The 12,997-nt window shown below is 41.9% G+C and overlaps 1 long non-coding RNA gene across 1 annotated transcript; it reads left to right on the plus strand.

Annotated features, from left to right (window-relative positions):
- Window positions 1–1,617: 1,617 nt before the first annotated feature.
- LOC134735498 (uncharacterized) lies at window positions 1,618–6,753 on the plus strand. Its single transcript, XR_010118681.1, has 2 exons — window positions 1,618–4,989; window positions 5,526–6,753. It is a non-coding gene; the product is annotated as an uncharacterized lncRNA (long non-coding RNA).
- The last annotated feature ends 6,244 nt before the right edge of the window (window positions 6,754–12,997 follow it).

Below are 12,997 nucleotides of genomic sequence, written 5' to 3' on the forward strand. Positions count from 1 at the left end.
AAAATGAGAGGTTAAACTAGGGGAACTGTAGTTTCATCCACATTTCTAGGGTATATGGTGCAACACGGCTTTTAGACCAGTTTTGTTGAATCAGACACCAAAGGCATGAATCTGGAATCAAAGTGAATTTTTTTAAAAAGAAAAGATGTTGAAATAATGAAGCGAAGAGACATGGGACTTAAGGAATACATACGCACACACACACACGCCTACACACACATACATTTATTCTCCGTGTGTATGCATGTATGCATTTTTATTTATAAAAATCAGTTTATACATTAGGGTCTAGGTTACAGATTCAATGCTACATGGCCCAGCAGGTGACACAGCTACGTCCCTTGCCCAGGAACCACAGTGAGCCAGAGTATGGGGGCCTAGAGCTTCCAGATCTGTTGATTTTCAAATAGCCAGAAATCCAGAATTTGTGTAGAATCTCCTGTTGTTAAAATATTGACAACTAATTTGAAGTGTTTTTAAGAAGCACTGTGTGGGCTAAACAAAGTGAATCTGCCTTAAAGCAAAAGTTCCAAATGTGTAATTATCTTTTTACATATTATATGGTTAATTAAGACTCACTTTATTTGACAGGGTGAAGACAAGCTTGTGCAGGCCACTGGCTAACACAGTTCATCCCATGCCTCCTACATACCAAGCACTGTGCCATGCGCTTTTCACGTCTGGCATCCTCAGAATCCTCCAAAATGTGGGTAATATGGTTTGGCTGTGTCCCAACCCAAATCTCATCTTGAATTGTGGCTCCCGTAATCCCCACATGTTGTGGGAGGGACTTGGTGGGGGATAATTGAATCATGGGGGCAGTTTCTCACATACTATTCTCATGAAAGTGAATAAGTCTCATGAGATCTGATGTTTTTATAAGGGGTTTCTACTGTGGCTTGGCTCTCATTGTCTCTTGCCAATGTCATGTACAAAGTGCCTTTGGCCTTCTGCCATGATTGTGAGGCCTCCCCAGATATGTGGAACTGTGAGTCCATTAAATCTCTTATTCTTCCCAGTCTCAGGTATCTCTTTATCAGCAGCTTGAAAATGGACTAATACAGTGGGTGTTATTTATCACAAGAGTTTGGTCTCTAGCATAAACATGAGGATGCTGAGGCTGGGATGCTAAAATTTTTGGCCACATATTAGCTGTATTGACTATGTAGCCAATATGTAATACATAGCCAAAAATTTCAGCATGCAGGGGTGTGCTGAAGATCAGGTAGCTCCTGAGTCCTAGACCCTCCATTTCAAGTCCCATCTCTCTGACTCTAACTCTCCAGCTGCCTGCTCTTAGGACTCTGACTCACCTGAAACATTTCTCTGAAGATGTGTTAGGAAGCTGTCTTAGTTTGCTAGGGCTGTCATAACTGAGTACCACAGACTGGGTGGTTTAAAAAACGGACATTTATTTTCTCCTAATTCTGCAGGCTGGAAGTCCAAGATCAAGGCTGGTTTCTTCTGAGGCCTCTCCCGCTGGCTTGCAGATGGCTGTCTTCTCCCTGTGTCTTCATATGGTCTTCCGTGTGTGTGTGTGTGTGTGTGTGTGTGTGTGTGTGTGTGTGTCCCCTGATCTTTTCTTATAAGGACACCAGTTATATTAGGTAAGGAGCCACCTGAATGACCTATGTTTATCTTACTTACCCCTTTAAAGATTCTATTTCCAGATACAGTCACATTCTGAAATATCAGGGATTAGGACTTGAACATATGAATTTTGGTGCGGAGGGGGGTGGCATAATTCAACCTGAAACAGAAGCCATCAAATTTTTTCCCTCATTTGTTTCCCTTGAATATTATTATTGGAAGGACAGAGAGAGATTTCCTGAGCCCAGGGAATTGGAGCACCTGAGGGGAGGTGCTTATCTCCTGACCTCCACCCCACTAGGCGACCTGGCTGGCCGCAGCTCAGCCCCAGAAGAAGTGGTATATTCGCACACTGGAGCCACAGTTAACCAGTTCCCAAACCACAGCTTCAATATTTTAAAATGCATAAAACATGAGATCACATTTAGCAATGGCACTGTTTTATTTGGCATCACTGGGTATATCCGCGTGTCTTCATCTAAAATAATACTGATGCAGATGAGAAGCATTATTTATCATGTCAAAAATTAGAAACAGCCTCAGTGTCCAACAATGGGGTTTAATAGGGTAGAATTTTATGCAGCCTTTGGAAACTGCTGTGGAAAAGTATTTGTTGTGTGAGGAAATAATCATGACAGATGAAGTGGGGGGAAAAAGCAGGTTGCAAAGAAACAGGTATAGTTGGATCCCAATTTTTTGAAAAAGGTTTATTACATGTGCATATTTATATGTATATATGTGTGTATATATGTGTTCATCTGGAAGGCTATACTCCAAAATATTTAAAATTGTTTTCTTGCAGTGATGGAATTATGTGTACTTTAAGTTTTTTTCTTCTGTTTTTCTAAGTGTGTGTCCCATATTTTCTAAAATAAACATATTACTTTTGCAATTCAGGGGAAAATCTTAAAGATAAAAATCTTGATAACCACTCGGTTTGTAGAAAGTTTCCTCTAACTTAGCCTTTTTCATAAGGAGCTGCCTCACAGCTTTCCACATAGGGCTGCATTTACAAAAATGTAATTTACTCACCATTTTCCAGATACAGCTCTCAGCCACAATTACCTGGATTCTAGAATAATTTTTGTGACTGGCCTGAGAACCTCTTCTCTATTTTTGTTTTTCCACCTGGCACTATTTTCTCATTAAAGGACTTTTAGGAGTAAATGCAGAGAAAGGGTGGAGCCCCAAAGACCTGGAAAAAAAAAAGCCCTTAAAATAAATAAATCAGTGGACTAGTTTAATGTGTCTAAAATATCATCCAAGGAGACCCAAAAAGAAGCAGGATGTAACTTCACAGTGACTTTGTTCCTTCTATTTCTCTTTACTTATTTGAGAGATCCTTTAAGCACACTTCCCTTTTAACAGAATGTGCTTTGGCTAAATAATCCTGTGAGGTTATGCTTTTACAAAGGAGAGGTTCGTGGAGGATAATGCTGTCAGGCTTGGAAGCGGCAGTAGAGATCACGTTGCCCAGCTCTTGGCATCATTGGTTCCCAAAGCTCTGAATCCCCTGGAGAGTTTTGTAAAAGGTCAGCTCTCCACAACATGACAGAAATAGAAGGGGCCTGGGGCTGTGGGTTGTGAAAGCTGTGGTTCTTTTGATGCTCAACCAGGTTGAGGAACCCACTTCCCTATGGCTCCTGCATTCCCTCCGCAATGTCACAATAGGTGATTACATGAACACTTGTAGAGATGGAAAATTTTCTACCTCAAGAGCTAGCATTTTCCATTCTTGGACTGCTGTGCCTATTGCAATTCTTTTTTTTTTCCCATATAATCTGGATTCCTCCAATTCAGGGAGCAAAAAATGGAGACATTTCGTTAGGGTAACCCAAATGAATCCCAAGGCCCCATGTAGTCCAATCTCTGCGTAGAGTCACATCTTCCAAAGCGAAAATCATTACAATGGAAACTTTACCTGCAATACCCAGAGAATGTTATAAGGGACCCAACTGATAACTCATGGTAGCATTTCTCAAAATCCTTTTCTCTTTCTTTCTTGATTTTCTGTTATACCAGAGCTTCTCATTCGCCACCCGAAACCCAAACATCTCCAAGAGCAGCCCACTTGCCCTTTCAGGCTCTCTGTCTTTGACCTCTGTGCTCTCCCAGCAATACAGTATTTAGGTTGATTTTGCCTCTCTGATTGCCTTCATCCCTCTCTCTGCCTTGCCCGTTACCCAGACTTCTCACAACAAAGGAGAGCCCACGAAATGTCTCATAAACAAAAATCTTTCCTCCTTTCTTCTGTTCTACCTGGGCCTGTTTCTTTTTGCCCAACATCCTGATTTTGCATGTTTTTAAGCCAGAAACTGGGGAAAGGAGAAGCAGATATCAAAGACAAAATTCCCTTTATTGAAAATGACAGGAAAGGGTTAAAATTGGGCACTGTTGCACATTAATAAGCCTTGTGTCTCGGCTGGGCGCGGTGGCTCACGCCTGTAATCCCAGCACTTTGGGAGGCCGAGGTGGGTGAATCACGGGGTCAGGAGATCGAGACCACGGTGAAACCCCGTCTCTACTAAAAATACAAAAAATTAGCCGGGCGTGGTGGCGGGTGCCTGTAGTCCCAGCTACTCGGAAAGGCTGAGGCAGGAGAATGGCGTGAACCCGGGAGGCGGAGCTTGCAGTGAGCCGAGATTTCGCCACTGCACTCCAGCCCGGGCGACAGAGCGAGACTCCATCTCAAAAAAAAAAAAAAAAAAAAGCCTTGTGTTCATCACAGTAATGACTTCCTCATCTGCCATTGCAAGACCACAGACCCCTACATGGTTTACACATTTGCTCCTCATTCTTCTTGCCATCTCCCCACCCCTAACAGGTGTCATAGGTGTTCCCAAACAAATCCCATCGACTACCAACTCAGGTATGTATTTTTTTTCCCCATGCCCTACTCTAGTTCCCTCCCTCTGATAATGTCTATGGCTAAGTTCTTCCCTGATTACCATGTTGGGCGATATTAAACAGTACTGCTTCATGCACCAGTGACTTACAGTGAATTATGTCATCACACTTAGAATTTTAGTCTCTGCATGAGCTAAACCTGATGACTTAATTTCTCTGTGTGTCAGCTTCCTCATCTGTAAATGGGCAACCATAAAAATCTTACTCAAGGGGTCGTGAGAACTTGAGTAAAGTGCTTAGCACTGCAAAATGTTGGCTCTCTACATATACCAACATTTCCATTTTTCTTTTTACCATTCTTTTTTGAAGGGGACAGGAAGAAGAGAAAGGTGAGTCTGCTAGGAAGTGAAGAGGACCTGGTGAAGACTTAGAGCAGGAGCCAGCAAGCTATGCTAGACCAAACTGGACCTACTGCCTGCTTTTGTAAATCAAGCTTTATTGAAACACTGTCACTCTCCTTCATCTATGGCACTTTTGTACTACAATTGCAGAGTTGAGTTGTTGCGATAAAGACTGTATGATCCACAAAGCCTTAAATATTTCCTATCTGACCCTGTACAGAAAAATTTGCCAACTCCTGATTTAGAATATAAAAACAGAATCACTTTTTCATACACTTTGCCAATGATGAGATGAATGTCATATGAGGCTTTCTCTTTCAAGTGAAGTGGTTAACTGTTGTCAGAGTTTCTGCATCTGAGTCAACCCTTACCGACAGCAAGAGTTAATATCTCTGAGGCCTAATCCAAAATAAGGTTATGTTCTTTAGAAGCCTGGCCACTTCTCCTAGGAATACAAGGAATGCAGTGTGAGATAGCATTGCACTTCTGGTAAGGCCACTGGGACAGGGATGCCCAAGGGCTCATGCATGTCCGTGCTTCTCCTCTTCTTAGGCACAAAGCTAGATGATGCTTCTCAGTTCTCTTGCAGTAAAGGAGGCCACGTCTCAAGCTTGTGCCAATGAAATTTGGGGAAAATATGTCCACCACTCCTCACTGACTCTTCACCTTCTCTTTTCTTGTCTGCAGGTCAGACTCAAACAATCCAGTGGGACACTCTGAAATTTAGAGGAAGTGGTCCAATAGAATTTTCTGGAATTATGGAAATCTTCTATTTTGTGCATCCAGTGTAGCAGAATCTAGTCACAGGTGGCTTTTGAGAACTGGAAATATGGCTAATGCAACTGAGAAAGTGAATTTTTACTTTTGACTCATTTAAATGTAAATGATCACATATGACATCACTGCCATATTGGACATTGCAGTTCTGGAAGATGGCAGATGCAGCCCTTAGAAGAATCATCGGCCTGAATGTCTGGGCGGAGCATAGCACTACCTTCCCACTCGCTCTTCCCCTCCTCTCACCCCCTCCCCTGCCTCACTTGCATCAGACTGTGATGTGAGCAAAAGCATGAAACAGCTCTTTTGATAGGCCTGTGAGACTTGCTGTTTATTGGACTAGCTAGGCTGCTCTGACTCATACACACCCGAATCGTGGCAACCACTTTTATGAAGAAATGACAATTCAGTCTACTACTTGTCCATGTTACATGCCCAAGGAATGTGAGGGGCCTCTGCTTGGATCTAGTTTTCAACCTAGTCTGTGGCATTGATTATCCTGTTTAAAAGACAAAAGAGGTGACTTCATGGGCACTTAACATCTTGGCCATACTGACCCCAGCTGCACGCTATGTAGGAAGTTTTAGTCCATTTAAACTGAAGTTCCAATTTTTTTTTTACAACCATTTAAAATTGTCCATGTCCCATACATGACAGAGAAAGGGTTGTCTGGTTGGATGATTTTTGGCTCACAAAAAAAGAACACAAAAGAAAAGCATACGTTTTAATACTCAAGAGACCAAATTCTCTGCTGAAGAGGAAATGAACTACATATCCAGAAGGGTCCTGCCAAGAGGCCAAACAGGCTGTACTCTCTTGGGGGAGTTCTCAGTGGTGATGAGAACTTTTTTTTTTTTTTTTAAGTCATTTCCAAGGTGAGATACTGACTTGCTGCGGGAGCAGGAAAACTGGTCTTTCATTGCTAGCAGCAGAGTAAGGGTCTTGCAAGTTTCAGGCAGCAGCAGAGAAAGCATCTTGCAAGTTTCAGTCCAAAGCAAGAAGAGCTAGGATTGCACCAGCCATCTCACCTACTCTGTGCTCACCTGTTTCTGGATGAACCACGGTGACATCTGTTTTATTGTAAAGAGAACCAATTTTGGAATCAAATGGAACCTGTATTAAAATCCTGAATCCGTCACTAGCTTGGACAAGTCACTTCAATTCTCTGAACCTTGTTTTATTCCAGTTAGGAATAATAGTAAGCCAGTCCCACAGAGCTGTAGCAAGGTGAAAATGAATGGTGGTCGGTAGAAGCATTTAAAACAGGGCTTCATACAGAGCCAGTACCTGGGGAGACTGAGGTTTTGAACCACATAGTTCCATTCTGGCAAATCACAGAGGGGCTGTAGGATGGTCCTTTAAGGAGGATGTGTTATGGGTTAATTGGAACAGTGCTTCTTAAACTCCAGTGTGCATTCATATTGCTTAGGGGTTTTGTTTAAATGCAGATTCTGAGTTACGAGGATTATGCAGTCTGAATGAGCTTGCAGATAATTTCATGGCTACTGGTCTCCGACATCACCTTTGAGAAGCAAAGAATTAAAGGTCTTGTCCTGATCTGTCTCCTTCTCCTGTTATCTATGCAAAAGAGATAGACTGTCTACTTTGCATAGTGAGACGGCAGGTACAAAGGTAGGATGAGGATAATGTAGCAGGAACACAGAGAAGGAAAATCTAGGAGGATGAGTAAAGAAATCATGGGAAAAGAGACAGATTCAAGGCTGTCAATCCTGACTAGACTTTAAATTCACCTGGAGAGCTTTAAAAAAACTAGCCATTGTCTGGTCCCAGGAACACTGATTTAATTGATTAGGATGGGGCCAGACATGACATATTAAAGAAAATAACTCCCCAGATTATTCTAGTGTGTAGCCAGGGTTAAGAACCGCTGGGCTAGAAAAATGAGACAACTTTCCCAGATGGAAAGAATCAGGAAGGGGCCTTATCAAGATATTATGTCAGGTTTGGTTTTCAGGGGGCTGATAGGAAAGAAAAAGAAATGCTTCATGGAAATTGCAGGTAAGACAGGCCAGTTGGTTGAAACCTTGAAAAATCAGACCATTTGATCAAATTGTGCCCAAAACATGAAATCTCTGCCTCAACCAAAATAATCACTTACCTCTGGGCTTTTAAAGCAACCTGTTTGTCTGTTGGGAAGCTAGGGTAAATGTGAGAAGTGGAATCCATGCCATTTTTTGGAACTGGAGACTTTTTAATAATTTCATTAACATTGTCAGTTTGGTTGTCCTCTGTGATCAGAAGCTGTCGAATGATGTTCATTTGAGTACAGAAGCCAGCCTTTTCCGTAGCATTAACCAGGCCTCAGTCCAGTGGATCTCTACAGGGTGCCACGAGCCCAGCACAAGTGCTCCAACACATTCTGACCAATGAGCATAATTAATTTGTTGTAATTGACTTTACACTCTTGAAGCCCAGGTGTAGACCTCCTTCTTGTTACCAGACGCCAGCTCAGACATGGCCCTTTGCCAGCCTCAACACAAAGCTCAGCTCTCTTCCAGGATTCCCTAAGATCTAGGCACGTCAAGCATCTGAAAATAATATGGTTTTACAGAAGATTCCTTACATCCTGCAGTGGGGCCAGCTCAGGCACTGAACAACATTTTGTTTGAGCAGTCCCCACTGGACACATCTCTCCCCCAAATCCCTATCTGCACAGCCAATAAGGTGATTCTCCTCTGTCACCCTCCTTAGCCCTCGCCAGTTTTTTATTCCTTTACAAGACAGCTGGGTTTAGCCCTGTCCTAAGTGCTCCACACTCGGCTGCCTGCCCCAGGCATAGCAAACACAAAGCCCTTTGGAACCCCAGGCCCACCCTCTTTAGATATATGTTATAAACTGTTACTGTTGATGAGGTCATTCCAGTGGGTGTCAAGCTGGACACAGCTTCTGGTAAGAAGAAGAAAGCATAGCAGATTCAAATCTCAGCCAAAGAACCTGGCCCTGAAAAGCCTTTGCCTAAAAGGTCATGCACAGTTCTGCCACACAACTGCAGCCTGGAATCACATGGGGAGTTCTTAAAATGCTGATGGCTGGGCTGTACCCCTGAGATTCCGATTTAATTGGCCTGGGGTGTGGCCTGGGCATTAGAATTTTCTTAAAGTTCCCAAGTCATTCCTGCTATGCAGCCAAATTTGAGAGACATTTTTCTAAAGAGGCTTAGCGATAAAGGCCAAGTGAAAAGGACAAGTCCTACATTATAGTTGCAGTTGCTTTGTCCTCATGACTGACCTGTTTGGTCTTGTTTTGAGTCTTTTAATCTCTTCAATTGAACTCTCCAAAATTCTACTATTGGACAGTATAGCATAGAAAGTTTGGGAACCACTCAGTAATTCTGAATCTCAGTGAGACAGAGGCCATTAAATGTCTCTCTCTCTCTCTCATTCTCTCTCTCTCTGTGTGTGTGTGTCAGAGAGAGAGAGAGAGAAAATTTATTTTTGAGTTAGAATTGAGGAGAAAAATGAGCTCTGTGTGGCAAACCAATAACCTTGGTTTCTCGATGACGCTCAAGCATAGACTAGCGAAATAGGGGTAATAGTGTGTGTGGAAACTGCCTCTACTCCCCTTTTCATGGTTTCTATTCAATTGATGGAAGCTATGACAAACTCAGCCAATGCAGAAAAATGATACAAAGGCTGGAGGAGAGCTCAGGGAAAGGAGCAGCTTTGCCAGGTGAGCTGGAGAGAGTGGTTGGGGATTATGGGGAAACAAATGCAGTCAAGGGGAAAACAGCAAGAGAAAGTCCACTCAACTCCCCCAAAATACGCCGTTACCTCAGACCCATGCTGGTCCTTCAAATGCATTTTTGTGTGAAGGGGCACTGGGTGCACCTAGAAGGTGCACAGCAGGGCAGTCTTGTGTGTGTTTGCGTGTGTGTCTGTGTGAGAGAGAGAGAACATCTTAATAGAAAGCTATCCCCAAGGATGGGAAGGGATCATGAAAACTTGGGACAACAAACCTAGGCTTCATTCCTCTTGAAACCCCCTTCTCTTACCAGCATACCTGTCGGGGAAGCCACACAGCTTCAATGAGGGTTTGTTTCCTTTTCTGACCTCACTGTGAGTCTTGGAGTCCCAATATAATACCTTTGAATGTATTCTGCAAATAGTAGCCTGGGACACACACAAGTGAAAGGGATTATCAAAAAGTCAACTTTGCACATTTGTGCTTGTTTAGGAGTATTGGGAAAACAGGGAGCACAGTACTCAAAAGTCCTCAAATCGCTGGTTAAAGGGAGTGACAGAAGAGCTGCACCAAAAATATACTTTTTAAAATTATTACAAAAGACACATATGTTCGTGGGGAAAACAACTCTAGAAAATTGAGAAGAAATAAAATTTGAAATTTTTTCTTTCTAAAGAAAACTAATATTTGTCATACACGATAATTATGACTATTTGAAACCCATTTATATTTCCAGTTTCAAAGTATTTCTTTTTTTGTTTGTTTTTTTTTTTTTTTGAGACGGAGTCTCGCTCTGTCGCCCAGGCTGGAGTGCAGTGGCGAAATCTTGGGTCACTGTAAGCTTGGCCTCCCGGGTTCACTCCATTCTCCCGCCTCAGCCTCTCCGAGTAGCTGGGACTACAGGCGCCCGCCACCACGTCCGGCTAATTTTTTGTATTTTTGGTAGAGACGGGGTTTCACCGTGGTCTCGATCTCCTGACCTCGTGATTCACCCGCCTCGGCCTCCCAAAGTGCTGGGATTACAAGCGTGAGCCACCACGCCCGGCCTCAAAGTGTTTCTTAATTCAAAACAATACTTGCTTCCTATAGAAATTAAGAATATATAGATAAGAAAAAGTAACAAAAGCCCCCTATATTTTATCATCTAAAGATAACTCTTAGTCTTCAAGAGCTTCAAAAAGTCAAGTAATTATTTTATATTTTCACTTTTAATTATTATAAAAGGAAAACACATTCAGTTTTTAAAAATTAGATAAGCAAAAGAGAAACTATCAGATCACTTGAAATTCAATCCCTAAAACAATCCTAACCAGTAACATTTTTTGTTATAGTCGCTGGACTTCTTTCCTCCAAATATGTGTGTATCTTTGAAAGTATAACAGTTACCCCAACTATTTTGCAAATGTAAATTCATATTGCTATTTTGTAGCCTGGTTTTTAGTGGAGCAATATTCACACAAATTTTCTCATATCCTACATCATTTTTAACATCTGGGCAGAATGCCATTGGAAGGATGTACCATTATCTATTTTTACTGAATGGATCCTTTAATGTTAGGTATTTACGTGTGATTTTGCTTTTCGTCTTAGAAACAACACAGTCGTGACTGTCCCTCAAACTACAGTTTCCCTTTTATTTTTTTGTAATTTGCTTTTCAGGATAAGCTGAGCCCATGGCACCACACAATTCCAAGGCTTTTCAAAGAGAAATATATATGCTGTTTAGTGTAGTGCTTTATATCTTTTCAGATATTTTTGCTTTAAGTATGTTAGGATATACTTATACATTTAAGATTATTTAAATCCTGTGAAATAGCCCACCTGTACTGCTCTCTTTATTCCAGTTGTCTCCTGATTTAATTCTTTCTGATGACATATGTCTGATTCATGCCTAGACAAGAAAATGTATAGACTACAGAGGAGTGCTCATTGGGAAGGAGGAGGAAAGCCCCTCTATAAACCCACCACTAAGAAAAAAACCATCCTTCCAGTCATCCTGAACTCCCCCACCACCATGGCTTTAAATACTCTTGTTAAAACTACCATTTGTAGACTTCTGACTCAGAGGATGCTTTGATAGAGCTGCTAAGTGTTGGCTACTATTCAGGGAGATTTTACCCCTTTTGCCACATTCAGAGTTGTTTCTGGTAGTTCACGGAAATAAGTGTGCACATGTGTGAAGCTGCTCTGAGCTACTGTCTTCTTTCCTAGTTTAGAAAGTACTTTTTGGACACATTGCTGAGGTTTCCCGCAGGTATGTGAGAACAGTGGGCCAGAAGCTTTGCCTGGCTTAAAAGTCACAGATTTATACAAAAAAAAAAAAAAAAAAAAAAATAGAAAAGCCAAAATACACAAGACAGGAACCTATATATAGGTCAAGAGAAGGGGAGACACAGCGCTTCTCGCTGCAGCTGATCCAGATTTGATGTAAGAAGACCTCAGGCAACACGGGCACAATTCTCGATTTAGATAAATACTTTTACATTTCGGGTTATGAAATGAACAGAGGTTCATTATAGGAAATAGATTTAGGAGGCAGAAAGCAAACAAAACCTTATAATTTCATGATCAATACATTTTAACGTGTCGTGTATTTCTTTCCAGTTTCTTGATGCATATTTTAGGAGCAATTACAGGCAAACAGTCTATTCGGGTTTTGTTTTTCCACTTTACATTATAGCAAAGGCGTCTTCCCACGTTGACAATTGTGTATGAGGATCTCTTCAAGTTCCTTTAGTAACTGTATTGCCTTGAGAGATGAAGAAAGAACATACATCAAAAATGTCTATGAACAGCAAATGCAGTGATAAAGCAAAAGAAAATTGTCTACTATTCACCTGCAGCTGACAGCAGGAATGTTTTTTTCCTTCCTGGCTTACTAAACTTTGTCTTTCTAAGCAAGATAAAGTGGTTGTTGAATAGATAAGGAAGATACTACCTCTCATACATGAACCTCAGGGGTAAATAAGCCCATAGAATACTGGTTCAAACTTAGAGGAAATAGAGCAGTGGGGACTGGGCTTAGGAGGGAGTTCTTTTTATGGCAAGCATCAGGAGAAACCCTTGGAGCACTGTTTGTGGGCTGGGATTGGGCCACATGCACCTGGCTTATTCATACAACATTTAAAGTCCACTCACATCTTCTTGGCATCTCCTCTGTGACCACACAACAAAAGTTAAAGGCCAGAAACACTCCACACATGCTCCCAATGATGTTGTTATCATTGCACCCTCCACCAGCCACACCTGAGGCAAGACACCTGCTCCTAGCTATTGTAGTTCCTTTGAGGGAATTTGAATAAGGCAACACTTCCTCAAGATATTCACCCTCCATCTGTTGGAAACTTGTAATGCACTAATTTTGTTACTGACCTTTGCTAAAAATTTTCATAATTAATATACTAATAGGCGATATCCACAATCACAATATGAGCACTTCCCTAACCTCCTGGCATTTTCCTCCAGATACAAGGCCACGTGCAGTACAGAGCTGGGTGTGTGGTGCCCTGCTGAGAAAGCCAGGTGAGCATCCAGCCCTGGTACTGACTATAACCTGGGGCTCTGATTGCTAACATCCCCTCCCCCTCCCCTTGCCTAATCTACTGCCTTAGATTTAGTTATTTAACAAACGTTTGTTGAGCATTTGAAATGAGCCAGACGCTGTGCTAAGCCTGGGCTAG

Source organism: Symphalangus syndactylus, chromosome 21 (genome assembly GCF_028878055.3).
Source record: "Symphalangus syndactylus isolate Jambi chromosome 21, NHGRI_mSymSyn1-v2.1_pri, whole genome shotgun sequence".
Taxonomy (NCBI): domain Eukaryota; kingdom Metazoa; phylum Chordata; class Mammalia; order Primates; family Hylobatidae; genus Symphalangus; species Symphalangus syndactylus.